Here is a 20,484-nt window from a genome sequence, read left to right as displayed (position 1 = left end):
CAACCCTCAGGGAAACAGCAACCATGTATTTTGACATAATTTCTGTGCAAAATCACCTGAAGAATGGTAGCTTCACTTGTGTCTGTTTTGAGCATTTTGACCCCATTCAGAGCAGAAACTTAGGGAGTGCCGTGATACTGTGGAGGAAAGCAAATATTTGCACAACTCTTGGAGTACCAACTTTAAAGCAGAACTACTGTGTGCTGCTGCCTTCAGTTAGGATCTGTGTATTTGTGGTAGGCATAAGCAGGTTGGAACAGCTATGCATCTCTCCAGGCCTAATAGCCACCTTAGGCAGAGAAGTGGAGCAGACAGTTTTGGTGGAAGGGGGGAGGAGCAGGGGGTAAGATAGCATTTTAAAGTGTAGTGGAAAATTCACCAGAACATCTCTGCTTGTACCTGGTTTAAAACATCTCTGACTCTGTTTAAGGAAAAGCTGTATTCCTACAAAAACGGCATAGCCATAAGGAGAGATTCCTAAAATAAAGAATCTTCTGCTTATCCATTTGACTTCTGGTACATTGTCTTGTAACCTTAAATACACTGACCTATGCTGAGAGACACCTAGGTTCTTTTTAGCTGTTTTTTCAAACACTTGCAGGCTTATTAGCAAGCCCAGCTACATTCACTGTTACCTGGGAGGACAGGACAACATGCTGGTGGTGAAACAGGCTAACACTCTGATGAACAAGATTTAATTTACTCAAGATGTGATGTCTGGAACTGACTCACAAACATTCCCCTTAGAAAATACTTCTGCTTTCCCCAGCATGCTACATTGGGCAGCAATGGAGCTGCCTGTTCTCTGTGAAAGCCCTGCTCTCACCAGCTTCCCTACACCATACCTACTCTCTTTCTAGAAAGAACCCACAAAATTTGAGCAGACAGATCTAAGAGTACAGATGATCTGAAGCTGACCTTGTAGCTAGACCAGTTGTGACCAGTAATAGTGAAAATGTAGATTATGACAGTGTTTGCCCATGCAGGAGAAATTACAGAACTGAACAGGAGAGATTGCTTTAACAGTCTTTATGGAGGGTGTCAAAGCAGGTAGAAGATATAATGGGGTGGCCCCAGCCCTGGTCCTTTCTGTATAATTGAGTAAAGCTCGAGAAAGAAGGAACTGGAAATATGACTGTGATGGCTGTTTATTATTTGCTTCTGCATAATAGGCAAAGCTCTGGTTGCACTTTTCTGTCCTGTTCTTTCTCTTGCATAAAAGTACAAGGACCACTGTCAGTCTTCTCCTGATCATTTTACTATTTACTTAAATGTTTTAAAAGATCTGTTTCTATATCCTAAGGAGTCTGATAAACGAGGGCACAGCTAGGAGTAGAAACATTTCTTTGGGTTGAAAAGTCTAGCCACACTTGTCTTTATTTTAGAAATAGAATCATAGAATTTTCAGGGTTGGAAGGGATCTCTAAGATCATCCAGTTCCACACGTCCCACTAGATCAGGTTGTCCAGAGCCCTGTCCAGCCTGTCCTGGCCTTAAAAAATTTCAGGGATCGGGCTTCCACCACCTCTCTGAGCAACCTATTCCAGTGTCTCACCACCCTCATGGTGAAGAACTTCATCCTAATATCTGATCTAAATCTACCCTCTTCTAGTGTGAATCCATTCCCCCTAGTGCTATTACTACCTGACATCCTAAAAAGTCACTCACCAGCTTTCTTGGAGGCTGCCTTCAGACACTGAAAGGCTACAATAAGGTCTCCTTGGAGCCTTCTCCTCTCCAAACTGAACAACCCCAACTCCCTCAGTCTGTCTTATCAGAGGTGTTCCAGCCCTCTGATCATCCTCATGGTCCTTCTCTGGACACACTCCAGCACATCAACATCTTTCTTGTAATAGGGGATAAAATAAAACCATAGCACATATAGTTATGACAACCTGGGTGAAAACACTGATTTTTTTGTTTGTTTTTTTCAAGGTTTGATGATAGTATGAATAGCTAATAACAAGATGGTGCTGGAAGGTACCAAAAAACCCCACAAAGTATCTTTTCACCCATGTGAAGGTTCCCTGCTCATGTGAAGATCAGCCCTTGTAGCTTTTGCTTTTTTGAGAAGTGTTCACTGACAACAGGATTTGTAAGGACTAGAGCATTAAGAACATAATTTTTATCATGACTTTTTAGTGTGATCAAAGAAAAAATTGACACACTATATTTTAGGTGTATGGTGAAAGTCATAGTTTTTTCAAATTATGAAATGCAAGAGCAGGGAAGACATCAGGGTCTCCTGTCCCAACAAGTCCTGGCTGCTGCCACCAGAGCTCTGCTTGTGCTATAACATGCTCCCCATGCTCCCGCAACAATAACACACTGCCACTAGTTTCAGCATCAGCCATAGTACAAATCAATTCAAGGCATCCACTGAATACTACGTGAGGACAGTATTTCTCTTCTGCTTGTGTAGTTCCCAAGCTGCAAGGCCATTCTCTTCACCAATCTTAAACAAACACCACCCTTGAGATTTTCTAAATAGTTCAAAGTGTCTAGGGAAACATTAGAAACATATATGGAAAGCCTGAATACACTTCAGATGAAACCACTTTGGATGTCCATTTTTGTGCAAGTTCTGGGCTGGAAGATAATATGCAAGAGTTTTTAAGAAAAAATTGTCAGGAACAGTGCTATAATAGCAAAGTTTTTAAAATATTTATTCATTATAAGATTTTCACAAGCCCTTTTCCGTGGCTCATCACTTCACTGAATTTTTAATGCAAGAAAGGTCTTAAAAGGAAGAATTAATGATCATGAACTTAGGGGTCCCCTTGCAGTCCTGACTGGAATGTTCTTTATATCTCGTTTCCCTGCTTATTTAACACAAGGAACACATATAGATGCATTCATTGCTGGAGCAAATGCACAATAGGCACAACTCCAAAAGTCAGTGTTTGACAGCAAACACCAGTTTCCATTGTTATTTTCTATTCCAAAAACAAGGAGGAACTGTAGTAACAGAGACATGCTAGTTTGCAAAATACTGACTAATTCTATCTCATTAATCATAAATTCACCAAATGATTTTGGTTGGAAGTAATCTTAATGGTCACCTAGTTCCAACCCCACCTACATGGGCAGGGACACCTCCCACTAGACCACGTTGCTCAAGGCCCCATCCAACCTGGCCTTGAACACTTTTAGGGAGGGGGCAGCCACAGGGGCAGCTCTGTTCCAGTGTTTTATTACCCTCATAGTGAAGAATTTCTTCCTAATGTCTAACCTAAATCTACACTTTTCCAGTTCAAAACCATTATACCTTAATGGATAATCACTGTTTACAGGCATTGGAAATCAGCACATATGAACACCTGAACATAGCCTTGACAAAATAAAAGTATGAGAACAACTAATACTTTTGAAAGAAGCAGCAAAAGACACTGACATGAAAAGATCATTCATGAGATAAGAGCTTCTGATTTCCACTCCTCATTCTTCTCTTTGGAAAGTCTCAAGATATTTTCTGAACTTTATTCATCACCGTCACCATCCATCCCTAGTTTTAGGAATGCCACGGGTCACAACCAAAATAGCTGCCACTTTCCCATCCTTTTTGTGATACTTTTGTAGTGTTGAATAAAGCCACATCTCACATGGATGGAAGGCAGCACAAGGGAGCTCTAAACATTTCCCTCCTCCTTACTCTCCCAACTGCCACATAGCACACTGAAGCTGGAGGAGTATTTTGAGGACTTATTACTACAAATCTGGTTTTGTTCTTTTTCTTTTCTTATCACATTAATTGTGGGCCACTGTTGGAGGCAGGACAATTGGCTAGAAGGAACTTTGGACTCACCTGGTTTGGTGAGTCCAAAGCATCTTTATGATGCTCATTATGAAGACAGTTTGATCACAGTCAGTATTGCACCCAGGGCCCAGAAAGTCTGGGAAACTCTCCTGTGGCCCCTTCTGTGATTTCCACAGTTTTGGGCAGCCACTAGACCCAGAGAAAGAGACTCACATCTTTGATGTGCTGAAGGCCACTAAATTTCTCCATCCCTTTACCAACAAATGCTTCCTGAAAGCCATTGGAACAACCCCCAGCACCAGTCAAGTTTAGCATAAAAACTGAATCATAGAAAACATCCAGCCAGTGCAGCGCCTCACCAGGCACCATCTAGGATATTAAGCTTGCAGCAGGCCCCACAGATGGACTATGAATCTATCTGGCATATTCCAGTAGCTGCTTCAGGAAACTTGGTTTACCTGGAAATCTTGTCCAAAATATTGATATTTTTGTCTCAATGGTTAGGATGATGCAGGGGAAGATTATCTGAGAAGGAGGATGCTCAGCCAGAAAGGCATAACGAGTTTGTCTTGTCAGCACATGGACAAGAGGAAAATGCGGTCAGACAAGATCAAGAAAGCAAAAAGTCTGCAGTACCTTTGGGACTGAGGTTAGGACAAGAGGCAGGTGGCCCGTTTGTTGTGCCACTGCTTCTCAAGCCTGTTCCCTGTCTCCTGTTCTTTCCCAGCTCCTAGTTGACTTTCAGCCATGTCCCAGGCCCATCTGCTCCCTTAACCATCCCCAGTCTAGTATCATTTTTGCTTTTATTGGCCTGGCTCCCAACCACACTGTTGTTGCCTTGCCCCATGGCCCACCCTTTCCTTCCTCATCTTCATTTGTGACTCTCCTTTGGCAGAGCAGCAGAGGTAGTGGAGGGCTCCCAGCCCTGCCTGCAGCACAGGGAGCTGTGCTGGGGGACAGGGAACACTGGTCCCAGCCAGCATCCCCTGGGCAGCCTGGCAGACAGGATGCAATGGGATGGCTCCATGCAGGTAGCAGAGCAGAGGCTGCAGCAAAGAGGCAAAATGCCAAATTTTAGTGGTGGCAGGAGGAAAGAGACTTCCTCAGCATCCAGATGGGACAATGCAGTCTGGTGCCATCCAGAAAAACACCACGAGACCAAAACAGGACCTATGGCAGGTGTTTCAGCCCATTTTCCCTTATTTTGTTCCTCACACATTCTGTCTTCTCTAAAGTAGCTAGTGGTCCTACCAAGCTGACCCTACTATAGGGACTTTAACAAGGAGGATGGACATATGGCACAGAAGAAAATTATATAAATGCTTTTGAAGTAACTCCAGTACCTGAGAGTTTGTTAGATGTTTTTCACAAGTGAAAAGCAGTTTGAAAACACCTTCCAGAGGGAGAGCTATCCCCTTGCCATTGCTGTGGATGACAGAGCACAATTCCTGCTGGCATCTGGACTGTATATTTTGAGATCCTCTGGCCCAAAAACCTTCTGGATGTCAGGGAGTGCCCTCCCAGCTCCAAATATGCTGCCTCATGCCAAATGTAGTACTTGTCCTTCCAATGAGCATGTATGCTTTGGAAGATGGTACATAAACTGAAAATTGTGCTAATACAAGTGATTTAACTTAGCAGAACAAACAGATTGCAAACAGTTAGCTATCTTAGACAAGGAAGTTCTCTAGACTCCTCCAGTATAAATAACAAAAAATCCTAAGCTTTATACAGAAACTCAATTCATCATTAAGCCACACAAATTAATATATATCTAAATTTTATATATTGAACCCTTACAGAATACAAATCAGTCTTCAGTGCATCTGGCTTCATTTCAAAAGTGTAACTGCTAGATTAGTGACTGTATTGTTTCTCAGTTGGGTGACAAGGCTACAATTTTCCTTTTGCCATTTTACTTTATATATTACTAGGTCTGCAGCTGTAGTTCCTGCTTTTGCTGAGCTGATCAAAGCATTCCCTATATGCCAAGAGAATTAATACGCTAGATGCCAGTGCTTGGACCTGGGCACAATAAGCCCATACGTACACAATATATTCATGCTGAATGGATATCTTGTGAGCGTTGAGGAGGAAGAAGCAGGAACAAACAATCACATGCAGATCTTTGCACAGAGTAAGTGAGGGAAGGAAGGCTGAGCAACAGCCATATAGTGGGCACACATCCAGGGAGCGGGCTGGGAAGTCCAAGGCTCTGCTCTCTGCTCTGTCCTTCTATAAAAACACAAAACCAACCCACGCGCCTCTAGGCTCCAAGGCACAGGTTTGCTCTTCTTGAGTGCTTCAGTCATCAGGCTAAAAGGCTATTCCTCTTTGACCCAGCTCATCTTCTTCACAGTTCAGCAGAAGAGCAGTCTTCAGCCCAGGTCTCAGGGCATCCTCCTCAGAGACAGTGTGTCCCTTAGTGGCTTAGGGCAGAGGGCATTAAAACACCATCTTTCATATGCCAGATACCAGTTCTAGCCGCTGTACAGCTGTAGCAAAGGAAAGTGCTCTTTCATGGCTCCTCCTGCCTTTTTATCTTCAATAAAAGCACTTTACACCACTATTTTATTTAGAGTCTAACCTTGTGGGTATGCATCACATGTGTTCTGAAGCTACTGTCTTTAAATAATAGTTTAACTCCTTGTTTATACAACCCATTTGCACATTAGTGGAATATAGGGATTAAGCTGTTTAGAATGCCTTACTCTGAGATGTCTGGAGACTGCTGCAGAAAAGGAACTTGAGGATCCCTGGGAACATCAGATTTTGGGCTCCCACAGATTTAGGCAGGTACTGAGGCAAGGCTTTTGAAGCTCACAGATCTCAGATGGGTAATGTACGTAGCACAGTTTCATGACTATGGACTTATCAGCTTACCACCTCACACCCCTGTAAATTGAAAGGACCATGACACAAAAGTGTGAGTACCAGAACTTGGCAAATAGTTGGGACAAATAAGGAGACTGGAAAATTTTAATGTGAAAAAATGGTAGGAGAGAAAAAATAAGTTTTGAAATCAAAGTGAATCTTTGTCTTCTTGTTTCTCCTTTCTAAAGAGAACTGAAAGTGTTGCAACAATGGCCATAAAGAAGGCTGCTACCAATCAAGTACTTAGCATCAGAAATTAATGAAGTCTCCTAAAAGCCTGCCATGAAGCACCCAGAGTCAGGGGATGTGGAAAAGGTTGAAGGCTGGCTTCCTGGAGAAAGAATCACAGAATCATCTGGGTTGGAAAGGACCTCTGAGATCATCAAGTCCAACCCTTAATCCACCACCACTGTGGTTACCAGACCATGGCACTGAGTGCCACATCAGTCTCTTCTTAAAAACCTCCAGGGACAGAGAATCCACCACCTCCCTGGGCAGCCCATTCCAATGCCTGATCATCCTCTCTGTAAAGAATTTTTTCCTAATATCTAACCTAAACCTCCCCTGACAGAGCTTAAGTCCATGCCCTCTTGTCTTATTGGTAGCTACTTGGGACAAGAGACCGACCCCCCCCCCTGGCTACACCCTCCTTTCAGGGAGTTGTAGAGAGTGATGAGGTCTCCCCCTGAGCCTCCTTTCTCCAGACTGAACACCCCCAGCTCCCTCAGCCCTTCCTCAAAGGACTTGTGCTGGATCCCTTCACAGTCTCCTTGCTCTTCTCTGGACCTGCTCCAGCACCTCAGTCTCCTTGAACTGAGGGGCCCAGAACTGGACGCAGTACTTGCATGTTTTGTAATGCTAAGGTCTGCTACAAATACAGCTCACACAGCATGCTTGTGTGTAAATTGCCTATGAAAGACAGCATTTGAGCAGGAAGTTTCCCCACTATAGGAAGCATCTGTAATGAAGTCTGTGCTGCAGTCTAAATAATTATGACTTAAAATATTACATAAAGGAACTGAACACAAAGCTTTCTGCAAGTAGGCTAGAAGAATTCTGAAGCTCCACAATCAGACAAATGGGAAAAAAAATAACAGGTCCTAAACCCCTTAAAAGATTTCAGTCATTTGGAAGCTATGTATTTTGATTTAAAAAAATGTGGATCTACAGCAAGGAGCAGACAGATTCATTCTTTCTTTTTTTCTTTCTTTTCTTTTTTTCTTTCTTTTCTTTCTTTCCCTTCTTTTCTTTCTTTTCTTCTTTTCTTTCTTTTCTTTCTTTCCTTTCTTTTCTTTCTTTCTTTCTTTTTTCTTTTCTTTCTTTCTTTCTTTCTTTCTCTTTCTTTTTTCTTTTCTTTCTTTCTTTCTTTCTCTTTCTTTTTTTTCTTTGTTTTTTCTTTTCTTTCTTTTTTTTCTTTCTTTTTTCTTTTCTTTCTTTTCTCTTTTTCTTTCTTTTCTTTCTTTCTTTCTTTTCTTTCTTTTCTTTCTTTCTTTTCTTTCTTTTCCTTTTTTCTTTCTTTTCTTTTTTCTTTCTTTTCTTTTTTTTCTTTTCTTTCTTTTCTTTCCTTTCTTTCTTTCTTTTCTTTCTTTTCTTTCTTTTTTTTTTGTTTTTTCTTTTCTTTCTTTTTTTCTGTTTTTTCTTTTCTTTCTTTTTTTTCTGTTTTTTCTTTTCTTTCTTTTTTTTCTGTTTTTTCTTTTCTTTCTTTTTTTCTTTCTTTTTTCTTTTCTTTCTTTTTTCTTTTCTTTCTTTTCTTTCTTTTCTTTCTTTTCTTTCTTTTCTTTTTTTCTTTCTTTTCTTTTTTTCTTTCTTTTCTTTTTTTCTTTCTTTTCTTTTTTCTTTCTTTTCTTTCTTTTCTTTCTTTTCTTTCCTTTCTTTCTTTCTTTCTTTTCTTTCTTTTCCTTTTTCTTTCTTTTCTTTCTTTTCTTTCTTTTCTTTCCTTTCTTTCTTTCTTTCTTTTCTTTCTTTTCTTTTTTCTTTCTTTTCTTTCTTTTCTTTCTTTTCTTTCCTTTCTTCCTTTCTTTTCTTTCTTTTCTTTTTTCTTTCTTTTCTTTCTTTTCTTTCTTTTCTTTCTTTCCTTTCTTTCTTTCTTTTCTTTCTTTTCCTTTTTCTTTCTTTTCTTTCTTTTCTTTCTTTTCTTTCCTTTCTTTCTTTCTTTCTTTTCTTTCTTTTCTTTTTTCTTTCTTTTCTTTCTTTTCTTTCTTTTCTTTCCTTTCTTCCTTTCTTTTCTTTCTTTTCTTTTTTTCTTTCTTTTCTTTTTTTCTTTCTTTTCTTTCTTTTCTTTCTTTCTCTTCTTTTTTCTTTCTTTTCTTTCCTTTCTTTTTTTTTCTTTTCTTTCTTTTCTTTCTTTTCTTTCCTTTCTTTCTTTCTTTTCTTCCTTTTCTTCCTTTTCTTTCTTTCTTTCTTTCTTTCTTTTCTTTCTTTTCTTTTTTCTTCCTTTTCTTTCTTTCTTTCTTTCTTTTCTTTCTTTCTTTTCTTTCTTTCTTTCTTTCTTTCTTTCTTTCTTTCTTTCTTTCTTTCTTTCTTTCTTTCTTTCTTTCTTTCTTTCTTTCTTTCTTTCTTTCTTTCTTTCTTTTCTTTCTTTTCTTTTTTCTTCCTTTTCTTTCTTTCTTTCTTTTCTTTCTTTCTTTTCTTTCTTTTCTCTTTCTTTTCTTTCTTTTCTTTCTTTTCTCTTTCTTTTCTTTCTTTCTTTTTCTTTTTTCTTTCTTTTCTTCCTTTTCTTTCTTTTCTTCCTTTTCTTCCTTTTCTTTCTTTTCTTCCTTTTCTTCCTTTTCTTTCTTTTCTTCCTTTTCTTTCTTTCTTTCTTTCTTTTCTTTCTTTTCTTTTTTTCTTCCTTTTCTTTCTTTTCTTCCTTTTCTTTCTTTCTTTCTTTCTTTCTTTCTTTTCTTTCTTTTCTTTTTTTCTTCCTTTTCTTTCTTTTCTTTCTTTCTTTTCTTTCTTTTCTCTTTCTTTTCTTTCTTTTCTTTCTTTTCTCTTTCTTTTCTTTCTTTCTTTTCTTTCTTTTTCTCTTTTTCTTTCTTTCTTTTCCCTTTCTTTTCTTTCTTTTCTTTCTTTTCTCTTTCTTTTCTTTCTTTCTTTTCTTTCTTTTTCTCTTTTTCTTTCTTTCTTTTCTTTCTTTTTCTCTTTTTCTTTCTTTCTTTTCTTTCTTTTTCTCTTTTTCTTTCTCTTTCTTTTCTTTCTTTCTTTTTCTCTCTTTTTCTCTCTTTTTCTTTCCCTTCCTTCCTTCCTTCCTTCCTTCCTTCCTTCCTTCCTTCTGCCCTTCCTTCCTTCTGCCCTTCCTTCCTTCCTTCCTTCTGCCCTTCCTTCCTTCCTTCCTTCCTTCCTTCTGCCCTTCCTTCCTTCTGCCCTTCCTTCCTTCTGCCCTTCCTTCTGCCCTTCCTTCCTTCTGCCCTTCCTTCCTTCCTTTCCTTCCTTCCTCCCTTCCTCCCTCCCTCCCTCCCTCCCTCCCTCCCTCCCTCCCTCCCTCCTGCCCTCCCGCCCTCCCACCCTTCCACCCTTCCGCCCTTCCGCCCTTCCTTCTGCCCTTCCTTCCTTCCTCTCTTTCTTTCTTTTCTTTTCCCTTCCCTTTCCCTTCCCCTTTCCCTTCTCTTCCCTTTCCCTTTCCCTTCCCCTTCCCTTCCCTTTCCCTTTCCCTTTCCCTTTCCCTTTCCCTTTCCCTTTCCCTTTCCCTTTCCCTTTCCCTTCCTCTTCCCTTCCCTTCCCCTCCCTTCCCTTCCCCTTCCCTTTCCCTTCCTCTTCCCTTCTCCTTCCCTTCCCCTTTTTTTTTTTTCTTATCAAATAGGTTACATGAAATTAAGCAGGTAGGATATGGGGAAGTCAAGATCAGACAGCAGGACCTCTCTGCAGAGAGATTCGCTGCTTTTGGGAGCACCACGCTAACCTGATTGCGCCACTGGAGCTTTGTCTCAGCACCGCATTAACTTGGTTGCGCCACTAGAGCTCCTAACCAGTAGGTTAGTGCGGTGCTCCTAGAAGCAGCTGATCTCTCTGCTGGCTTGCTCAGGCATGAGCTGGGCCTGTGCTTCAAGTTTCACCTTCTATTGGCCCCCCAAGTCCTGCTCATGCGCAGTAGGGGTCCACCCTAATCAGGCACAGGTGGGCTTAACACAAGCTCATGCCCACTAGTGGCACCTGGTTGCCTCATTTCACTACACTGCTTCATCTTCTTTTTTGAAAAACTGACTTTTTCCTTTCGAACTTACTTTATTTATCTGCTTATTTATTTCACTGCCCTTTTGGGAATTTCAGCCCTAATTAAAAGCAGATAGGCTATCTGTCAGTACTGAAACCACTAGAGTATTTTAGAATGCTCACTGGAGCACGCATACCACCAGCCTGTATTTATGAGTGCAAATGTGCAAGCTGGTAATCTCTGCGTAAATCCAGAAGTTACTGTGGTTGAGGAGAAAATCCTGAGTAAAGATTAAAAATAGCAATTTTAAGGACTTGGTAGGCATTTCAGGATTTGTGCAACCTTTACTGGATAAAACAGATATTCTCCTTCATGATAACTTCCATGGAGTTATTTCAAGACAATTAATGAGAAGCAGCTCATGATAGTCAAAAGAAGATATTTAGAGAAGGACATGCCAGCAAAATAAAATAAGCAACTTTGTTAAAAATTAAATATTTGTAATTCCAATGCTTAGCTACCAAAAACATTGTAATCATATTTTTAAATTACAATAAGACAACTCATGAAATAAAGACATTTTACAAAAGTATTCTTATACTAAAGGAAAATAGAAATGATTGGTAACTTGGTGGTATGTTAGTACAAAGCATTGGTTGTGTCAGTTACCAAGCCAAAGACTAAATGAAGTATAACATCTAGACCAATTAGCTTTTTGACATTCTGCAAGTTACGTGCATGATATTTCAGTTCTATCACCAAGCCACAGTAAGCACTTCAAAACCAAGTAGAAGCACATTTCAAAGAATGTAATAATGAGGCATTACAATTTATGAAAACCTTGGCAAAAAGAAAGCACCCCAACAATTTCAGTTACCTTCAGACCATGAGTATGATCTAAAAGGCATGATTGCAAATTAGTCTTACTGGCTTTCAGAGACTTCAGTTTCATTTTAGCAAGTTGTTACATGTTCAGGTTCTGGAAAACTAAAACACAGATGAAATTTCTTCAGATCCAGCCATGATGCTTTGTTTTGTAAGTGCTCCAAGCACACTGAAAGAATATTAACTTATCAAGCCAGTGAGCACTGAAAAATTTATCCAGTGAACTTACAGATATGGCTAGTTTCACCACCCCCAAAATCAGGGAAGGCCAGAAAGCGCAAATTAAGGTGTAGAGAACTTGGAGGAAAATATGGAGACACTGAGGTTCTCAGTGGTACTTATCAAAATCTAGAAGGCTTGGGTAAAGTAAAATGTGAGCTCAATACACAGAGGACAAGAAACATTTGTATATGCCAATAATAGTTTATCACAACAACCTTGATAGCAGACCTATCAATAATGCAGAAGCAAGCAATCTGGTTTTGGTCTCAGATGATAAAAACTAAGTGAGAATTCAGAAATCATTGTTGGGTGAAAAGCATAATAAAGTACTTAGAAACACAATATTCACGTAGGTACTAAAAAACATATGACCAAACAAATGTGATAAAATTATGTAACTGGATAAACATAAGAACAAGGTTGCAGATATCTACTGGCATAAGTCAAGGTTACCCCTGAGCAGAAAAGTTTCTTATGAAACCAAATAGGCAATTCACATTGTAGAAGTTGTCTTCAGATATTGAGATCCTTGAACTTAATTAATTCATGACAAAATGAAAAGGTGAAGCATGGAAGCATGAGAAGTAACACCTGCAGAAAAATCAGGTAGTCTTGTCTTGGAATCAAGCAAAATGTAATATAACTTCTAGCAAACTGTTCTGGAAATTCACAAACACTTTTCAAGAGCTGCTTTTATTTCACAAGTGCCTTTAGTGATAATAGATCACATGCCCAAAAGTCTCTTTCCAGTAATCTTAACCTTGCTCAAGTGACTTAACCTGATTAGAAGGTTAACTTGTATTACACAGCATCATGGATTCATTTATTTTTTTTTGGTCACAGAAACTGGACAACAGCACATGATAGAAATATTTTTAGGCAAAAGCCTGTATAAATGGGAGGGTATTCTTTATTTCTGTGGATCTGGATAATGTCACTGTAATTTGAATTTTTTAAGTTTGTCAATGACATCACATTGATGCCAGCTCTTAATAATGGGAATTCCCATTAAGTTCATATGACAAGAGTGTGTGGAGATTCCAAACCTGGACTGGAGACCAAGAAGCCAGGGAGGATCATGAGTGCTTTAGTGCTGACAGTTCAAGAGAATCTGATTTCATTTAACTTTGAAGCCATGCAAAACAAGCACATGAACTCTCTCCTGTTTCTCCAAGTGTAATTCTATTTCATGTGCTTCTTATGTGCCCTACATGTTAAGGATGGCATTCATCTGACCTGCTTTTCACATATGCTTTAGGATGATATTAGTTGTGTGCTAATAGCACCTGTTTTCCTCTTGACTCTAAAGAACTCTGGAGTCACTAACTCTGAAATTGAGATCTACAGTGCAAATAAATATTCATAGCATAGTTTAGTCAGACAGATAAATGTTTTACTTCCAATAACATTTTATTTGCAAGCAGATACTTATCCTGAAATAAAGAGTATTTCAAGCCACGCAACACAATCTTCTAGGATCTCAACTCAATAGCAACGCCTCACCCTTTCAGGAGAGAAACTGTCTCAGAAATTTACTGTGTTCAGGAAAGATAACACAAAGTAACTTGTCCAGGTGCTTTCAGGAAAGTAAAATGTCTTCTATCACAGCAGTGACTGGATTCTTTTTTCCATCATAATTAGTGGCAGAAGTCAGTCATTTACCCCAAGAATCTCAGATATAGAAATTAGCTGAGCTCTGTTTGTATGTCTGCACAGTGACATACACCATTAGTACTCACCAACAAGTAACCTTCATTAAATCAAACATGGCTGTCTTAAAATGGATGCCACAGTAAATTTTGAGGTAAATAAATTAAGACACTTCGGAAGAATACTGCCTAACAATCTTTTCATGGCTTTCCTGTTTTATATATGAATACACTAGATACTGTTTAACACTCTAGATTGTGCAGAGTGTTTTATTTGGAGCTATAATGCTGTAATGTATGGAAGCAAAATATTTGTTCCCATAAAGGATTTGTAAAATGATCAAAAATAATGAAGCCCATGATCTAAAGGCACTTACCCTGAGCATATCTTGCAACCTGCCATTTTAATGTTACTTCATACTAAAGTATTGCCCTGTCTATGTAAGATATTCTATCATTTCACATATTCCATGTATTCAGAATCCTAAAGCCATGACTTTGACAATGACTGCTTTCTGATGAAACTGAAGTTCTTGTGCCAAATTTCTTCTGAACATATTTAGTAAATTATTGATTAAAGCTTGTTTGAGCTGTCTCTAGCAATCAGATACTTGGATCAGCTAGCAAGGGATCAGCCAACAGGTACTAAAAATTTAGCAGATGCTCTGCAAGCCTGTCACTCTCCTGATTCTGTGCCTTTTTTTTTTTTTTCTCATTGCTGTTTGGTACTGTGGATTTATTTGGCAGGATTGTTAACCTCTCACTGATGTGCACAGGAGACAGTCATAACGGCCTGCAGACAGCCTGACAACCTGCTCTTTTTCAGGCTACTGTTAGATCCAGAGGTCAAAGGCACCACATTTCACCCACAAATTGCTGTATGCCATACTTGCGATGTTTAGGTTTAGCACAGTTTTTCATTTTGGGTGCCAGTGATGCTATGCTGATCTGGGGATCTGCACCACTCTTCTGTGACTATTTAGTCAGGAGGAATGAAAAAAAGTATATCCCCTTGAAATTAAGTCAACCTGGCAACCTTGACAAGTCACTAAACCAGGTCTATAAGTAGGACCAGAATGATATCTTGCCAGTTATTAGTTCCAGCTATTGATCTGTATTTGCCCTACAGGAACTAGCAGTAGGGGAGTCTGATTTAATTGAACATTTTAATTATAGAACAAGTTCAATCCACTAAGCTGATCTCTTTTTCTGTGACTACTTCAGAAAGCAGCTGGGCTACAACTCCTATCTCCTTCTGTAAGCCATAGTCCTGAGCAGCTATTGGAAAAGATACACTCAGCCAGGAAAAGTCGACTTTCAGGTAGGTATCAGAAGATGTATTAAAAGAGGGATGTACAGATGAGGTATTTTATTAAAAGTGATGTAAACTTAGGCTTGCTTTATATAGATATTCTTAGAAAGCTTTCAGGCGTGGTGGCTCACAATGCCTTCACATCTGCAGCCATGGAGAGAGGAGGGAAAAATCTCCATGAAAACTCTCAGTTTTGGAAGAGCTGCAGATAATGTATTTGCTCTGAGATGCAAGTTTTCATTCTCTCCTTATTCAGCACGAGTGAAATGACTCAGTGAATGGAGCTACTGTTGCCCCATGGCTTGAGGGGTGCTCACACTCAGTGTGCTGCAGCTGGTGTGTGGGTGAAACACCAAGCAAACGCCACATCCCTGCATCCCCCTTGAGCTGGACATTGAGTCTCCCTCCTTCCCTCTCCCTTCTCCACTGAACAATATGTGAAAAGGCACAGATAAAAGCTGAGGCAGAGATAACAAGAACTGAAGGAGTACTAGCAGGTGTTGAGCATTAGAGTGCCGTCTGGGGCTGTCAACTTCCAGCCAAAACACCCTCCCTCCACAACTGCTTGGAATGGTAGGATGGTATAGTTACTCTACATCAGGCAGGAAGAAAAGAAAGCAATTCTGGCTCAAGCCTGCAGATTCTCACAGGAGACAGAAAGATTGTAACTATGCTATTAATTACTAGGCAGCCTTGATGCCAGTGCCAACTCACATTCTTCCTCTAATTACTTCTGCTGATGTATTGTGTCTTGAAATTGACCTTGACTCTATGTGAGCCAGATTCCAGAAAGATAGGGTTAACCACATCAGCAAACACAGGAAAAGTATCTGAGATTAAATTAAGGTAAAATATATCTCACCTTTCTAAAAAAAGGCTGAAAAAAAAAAAAAACAGAAGCCACCAGCATGTACTGACAGATCAACTAGAAAGAACTGTAACTCCCATTAATATATGAATGCATTTGATTCAGGACATATTCCTTTACTAGAAAAGTAAAAACAAATCAACAAATAATTTTTAAAGCATCTTGCATACTCAATCTAAAATATAATTAAGATGTAAAATCAGACTTTAAATAACCAGGAGGTGATGAGGCTCACTCCTTTCTATCTGAGTTATTTTTAACAATGTAGTTGTGCAGCTTTTATTGGGTAAATAAATGTGTGCAGCCAGTGAAATGCTAACCAACTGCACCACAATTCCAGCTCAGAAAGCTGAAAATAAAGTATTATGACCTCAAATGAAATACGCAGATAAAGATAAGAATGGTTATCCTGTTTCAGAAAGAAACTTGTGACTCATACCACTGAGTCATACAGCAGAGTATTTGTCCAGAACAGATGATGGGAGCCATGACCCACAGTGAATTCCATGCCTGGCAACACTGATGGTCATTCATACTGTCACCTCCTCAGAGGTCCAGAACTGATATTTCACAAATAAAGTACGGTATGCATTACCCATGTGCTATGAGTAAGACTTTAAAAAATATATTGTGTAACTGCCTGTTAAATAAATATACAGCTCATACTGTTGTCAGTGGGAAAAGAGCTCCAAATTCAAATGGCAAAAACTGAATCTAATTTTCCCAGATTTCTGTTTCATGCTGGATAGATGTTTCTGAGGAGCTGTAGCCAACAAATAAGAAGTAGATAAGGTCTCAGGTAGACATCAGGCTTACCCAGCTTCTGAGTGTGGGCTGACTGTTTTGGAAGACTTCACCCTTTCACTGTATCATCTCCTTCCACTGTAAATACATTGTCTGGAAGGTTTTATTTTCTTTGCAAGATGCACATGCAGGCTTGTTTGGAGGCTTTGGATTCGGTTATCAGAATCACAAACCCAATACCGTGTCATTTCTAATCATTACTATTTTTGTTATGGAAATACACAGGACAACTAAAAGTGGAGCATTGTAACCCTCTACAAGGATTTGGGCTCCTAGGCAGCCCCTGCTTTTTGCAAGCACAGTGTGTTGATTCAGCACAGTACATCTCTTCTTGCATCATGAATTAGAGTTTTGGAAAGGTTCCCTGTGACTGATTACACATACTTTTTTAAACCTGATCCAAATGTCAGTGTCTAGGTTTTAAAATATTGGCCCCTCTCTACAAAAGTATGCTTTACCAGGGATTATAAAAATTAGGAAATAAATTATGGAAAAGACCTCTGACATCATCTTGTCTTTACCAATATGTATACGGTTGTTCTCTGACAGGCAGTTTTGTTCTTTCTAGTTTAAATGACTCTCAGGCTTTTATCAGACTATTTTACGGTCTAATTTATCCTACTGCAGTGACCTCTATCCAGTCTTCATTTTACTATACTCTGTTTCAACCCAAATTTTGAATTGCTGTCCTTCCTTGTAAGTAAAGAATCGGAATCTCCTTGTGCTCTGTTCTGGGGAAATGCAAAAAAATCTGGACTTCAGTAGACAGGAAATGTGTTTCTTAAGGGTATTCTTGAGCCAAAACTCACTCAAACAATTATGGTGCACAGCAGAATCCAAACATCTCCAACTCAAAACTATTCAGAGAGATAAATTAATTAGCTATTTTCTAATAGTTTGTTGGAGTTTTTAATTAGTTTTCTCATTATAATTTTGTGTTTCTGGTTTGCTGTTTTTATTGCACTCTGCACATAGTCTGTTTATATTCAACACACAGATTTGAATGTCATTTTAATAGCAGGCGAATAGACTTGATTTCTTTGGATATTTGGATTGATTTTGGATTTTTTTTCTTAGTGCCTTTAAATCAACCTGATTAAAAGCAATCCACTGTTAATACTCATGTTTGCTTTCTCATAAACACTGCAGCGTCCTACCTCTGACCTCGGTCTCACAAAGTCATTTGTACTCCAAAGCATTCTGCTTCATGCACCCACATGACCCTCAAAAAAAGACAAGTAGACAGGCCACCCTAATTAACAAGAATTGTTATCTAACTAATCTCATTAGATACCATAATCCTGATTAAAATGTCCAGCCAACTAACATTTAATGAGATGAGTAAAAACATGTATCCAAAGATCCATCTACATCTTTAATTGTGTTCAAATAATTAAATAATGCTTTTTACTTCTGAAGGCTTTTCACAAATACCATTAGCTAAAAAGAAACAGGAGACTTGCAATAATTTTTAGGCAACCACACCATGATATACATCCTCAGTAGAGTTTCAGATAAGCATACTATGTGTTAGAGATAAGTTTTACATATGTATTAGGTTGGCCACTACATATGTGAGTGTAAATGTGTACAAGAAGTGGGTACATATGTATACTTGTACGTATATATACACACATATATATATATGTAGGCTTGCTGTTCCTTTTATGAGGTGCCAGGATAGAGAAATATTGACAGGAACAACAAATTAGTAGCATCTTTGTGCATCTGGGAGAATTAAAGCTTGAGGAGTCCTGTATCCCATGAAGCAACTGCTATCTCCTGGCCCCTTCACCCTTTGCCACTTTGGCTCTACTTTGGCATGGTGAACATACACTTCCTACTACACAGTGTGGGATCCAGTGACTGCTGAGAGTATATCTGCTCCACCTCTGAAAATAGCTCTGTGAAATACTGTCTTCCCCGCTTAAAGCAAGACATGGCAGCAGATTGCACAGAAATGACCTTACTGTAAGCTAGAGTTTGCTAAGCAATTTAAAGTATGCTAAGCTTTCTAGCCTCTTTACAGTCTAAGACAGAACTTTATCTTCTCTCATCTCTTGAGTTCCCTCCTACTAGAAGAAAAGTAAACCTGCTCTAAGATGCTTCAGAAGTCTTTCTGGCATTATGACAGATATTAATGGAAGGTATTTTGTACTCTAACCTCTGGGTGCTATTTGTCATTTTTTTTACTAATTACTGGCTTAAATCCATCATTGTCAGAACCCCACTGATTCAGCAGCAGATCCTCCTAGACAGACATATCCTCCAACCTTAAATAGCTGCTGTACCTGCTCTGGCTCTGCTCTATATTGACAACGCAGTCCTGAGAAAATGCTCACTGAAAAATCTGTATCCCATTCCCTCTGGTCCACCAGTGTTTATTTCAGAAAATCTTTTCATTGTTTCTTTTAGTTTGTGTCATTTCATGCTTCCCAGAAGAAAAAAAACTGGCAGAAAAAAAATGCATTTGCTTCTACTGGGAGGAATCACCATTTTGCTGCTCCTTGCTATTGTAGATATCCACCAAACTCAAAGCATCTGCACTAGCTGCTGGCTTAAGCAACATCTGTATAAAGGGAGACAGACCAAGAACATCAGAGGAATGTAGGCCTCAGCACCACTGACAGAGATCTATAAAATAAGGAATACTGGTGAGAAAAATTGCTGTTTCTGAAAGTACAAGGTTACTGAGCACAATAAATTTAAACATCTTATTTAGGATGATATAGAATCCAAGAGCATATGCAAGTCCAATAACACAACAGAGAGACTGATGAATAACAGATCCATTGACTCCAGTCATCTCTCATGATCTGGGCACAACTTCCAGCACAGGCAGCCTCCAAAGCACTGACTGGTAGAAACTAGAAGGGCATGCTAGAGAAAGGTTTTCCTTTTTCTGCACAGTTCCTACACCAGTAAACACCTGCTGCTCACCATTAGAGAAATGATGGCCTACTGTTCTCATAAATATTGTAGATCCTGTAGTATCTTTGATGATAATGGGCACTCAGTGCCCTTGGCACCACCCAGTATGGATCAGACCTCACAAAGACCGTGCTCTGACAAGGCATCCTTCAGGCAGGTACATAGTCTCTCAGCAGTTTTATTAATTGACCCATGGATACATGTTCATGGTTTTGCTCTTAATTTTAGACAATTGGTGCTAGCTGTAGGGTTTAGATGGAGTGATTTCACACTGGGGTGATTAATAAATCTGCCACAGATTAGGTAAGAATGACTACAGCCATGAGGCATATTGGTGAAGCTGCACATCTGCTCCCCTTGCATGTGACATGCTGCACCTGCCACATAGAGGAGCAGGAACAGTCTCATGCCCTGTGCCCAACATCTACCAGCCAATATCCTCCTGGATTAAGCAAGTTCATAAAAAGGTTTTCAGTTGTCAAGCTTTACTTAATATAGATGTCTTTTTGTGTGTGTTCTGGATCTGAGTTCACTAAAACGCCTTTTTTGGTGAACTTCTACAATCTGTCTTACCTTGTAAATATTGGTAAAAGCCCAGACATGTGTTTACGTGCAAATAAAATGTGTGTGTGTTGTGATTTTGCAAACCTCAGTAGGAAAATTACTGTAAACTATTTGTTTTCTATCTTGATCAAGTGGTCATCTAAGGGCATTACCTATAACAAAACTCACTTGCTAAAATGATTCCTGGAACTTGTAAAGCTAGAGCCTTGCTTGCATAAATTTAAATCCATGCAAAGTCTTATCCTAAAAAATTTGTGTGTACTTATCACTTTTGGACAAAAAAGATAATGACTGATATTCTACAAAAGCAGAATAATAAAGGGCAGATATCTCCTTCATCCAGACATTCATGACATTGGCATGATTTGTAGACACAACAATTTCGTAATTATGCAGCTTTCAAGGCAGTTGTGGATTATAACCAATGTCATAAATCACAGCAAAGCAATTCTGAAATAGAAAATAATTCCAAAGCACTTTCTGTAGTAT

General features: G+C 39.1%; 1 long non-coding RNA gene across 2 annotated transcripts in view; it reads right to left on the bottom strand.

Moving 5' to 3' along the window:
- LOC139790020 (uncharacterized) overlaps positions 1 to 20,484 on the bottom strand; it is a 73,070-nt gene that overhangs the window by 45,478 nt on the left and 7,108 nt on the right. The gene's annotated exons all lie outside the window — the stretch shown is intronic.

This window comes from Heliangelus exortis, chromosome Z (assembly GCF_036169615.1).
Source record: "Heliangelus exortis chromosome Z, bHelExo1.hap1, whole genome shotgun sequence".
Lineage (NCBI taxonomy): Eukaryota > Metazoa > Chordata > Aves > Apodiformes > Trochilidae > Heliangelus > Heliangelus exortis.
This window is presented reverse-complemented; position numbering and strand designations above follow the sequence as displayed.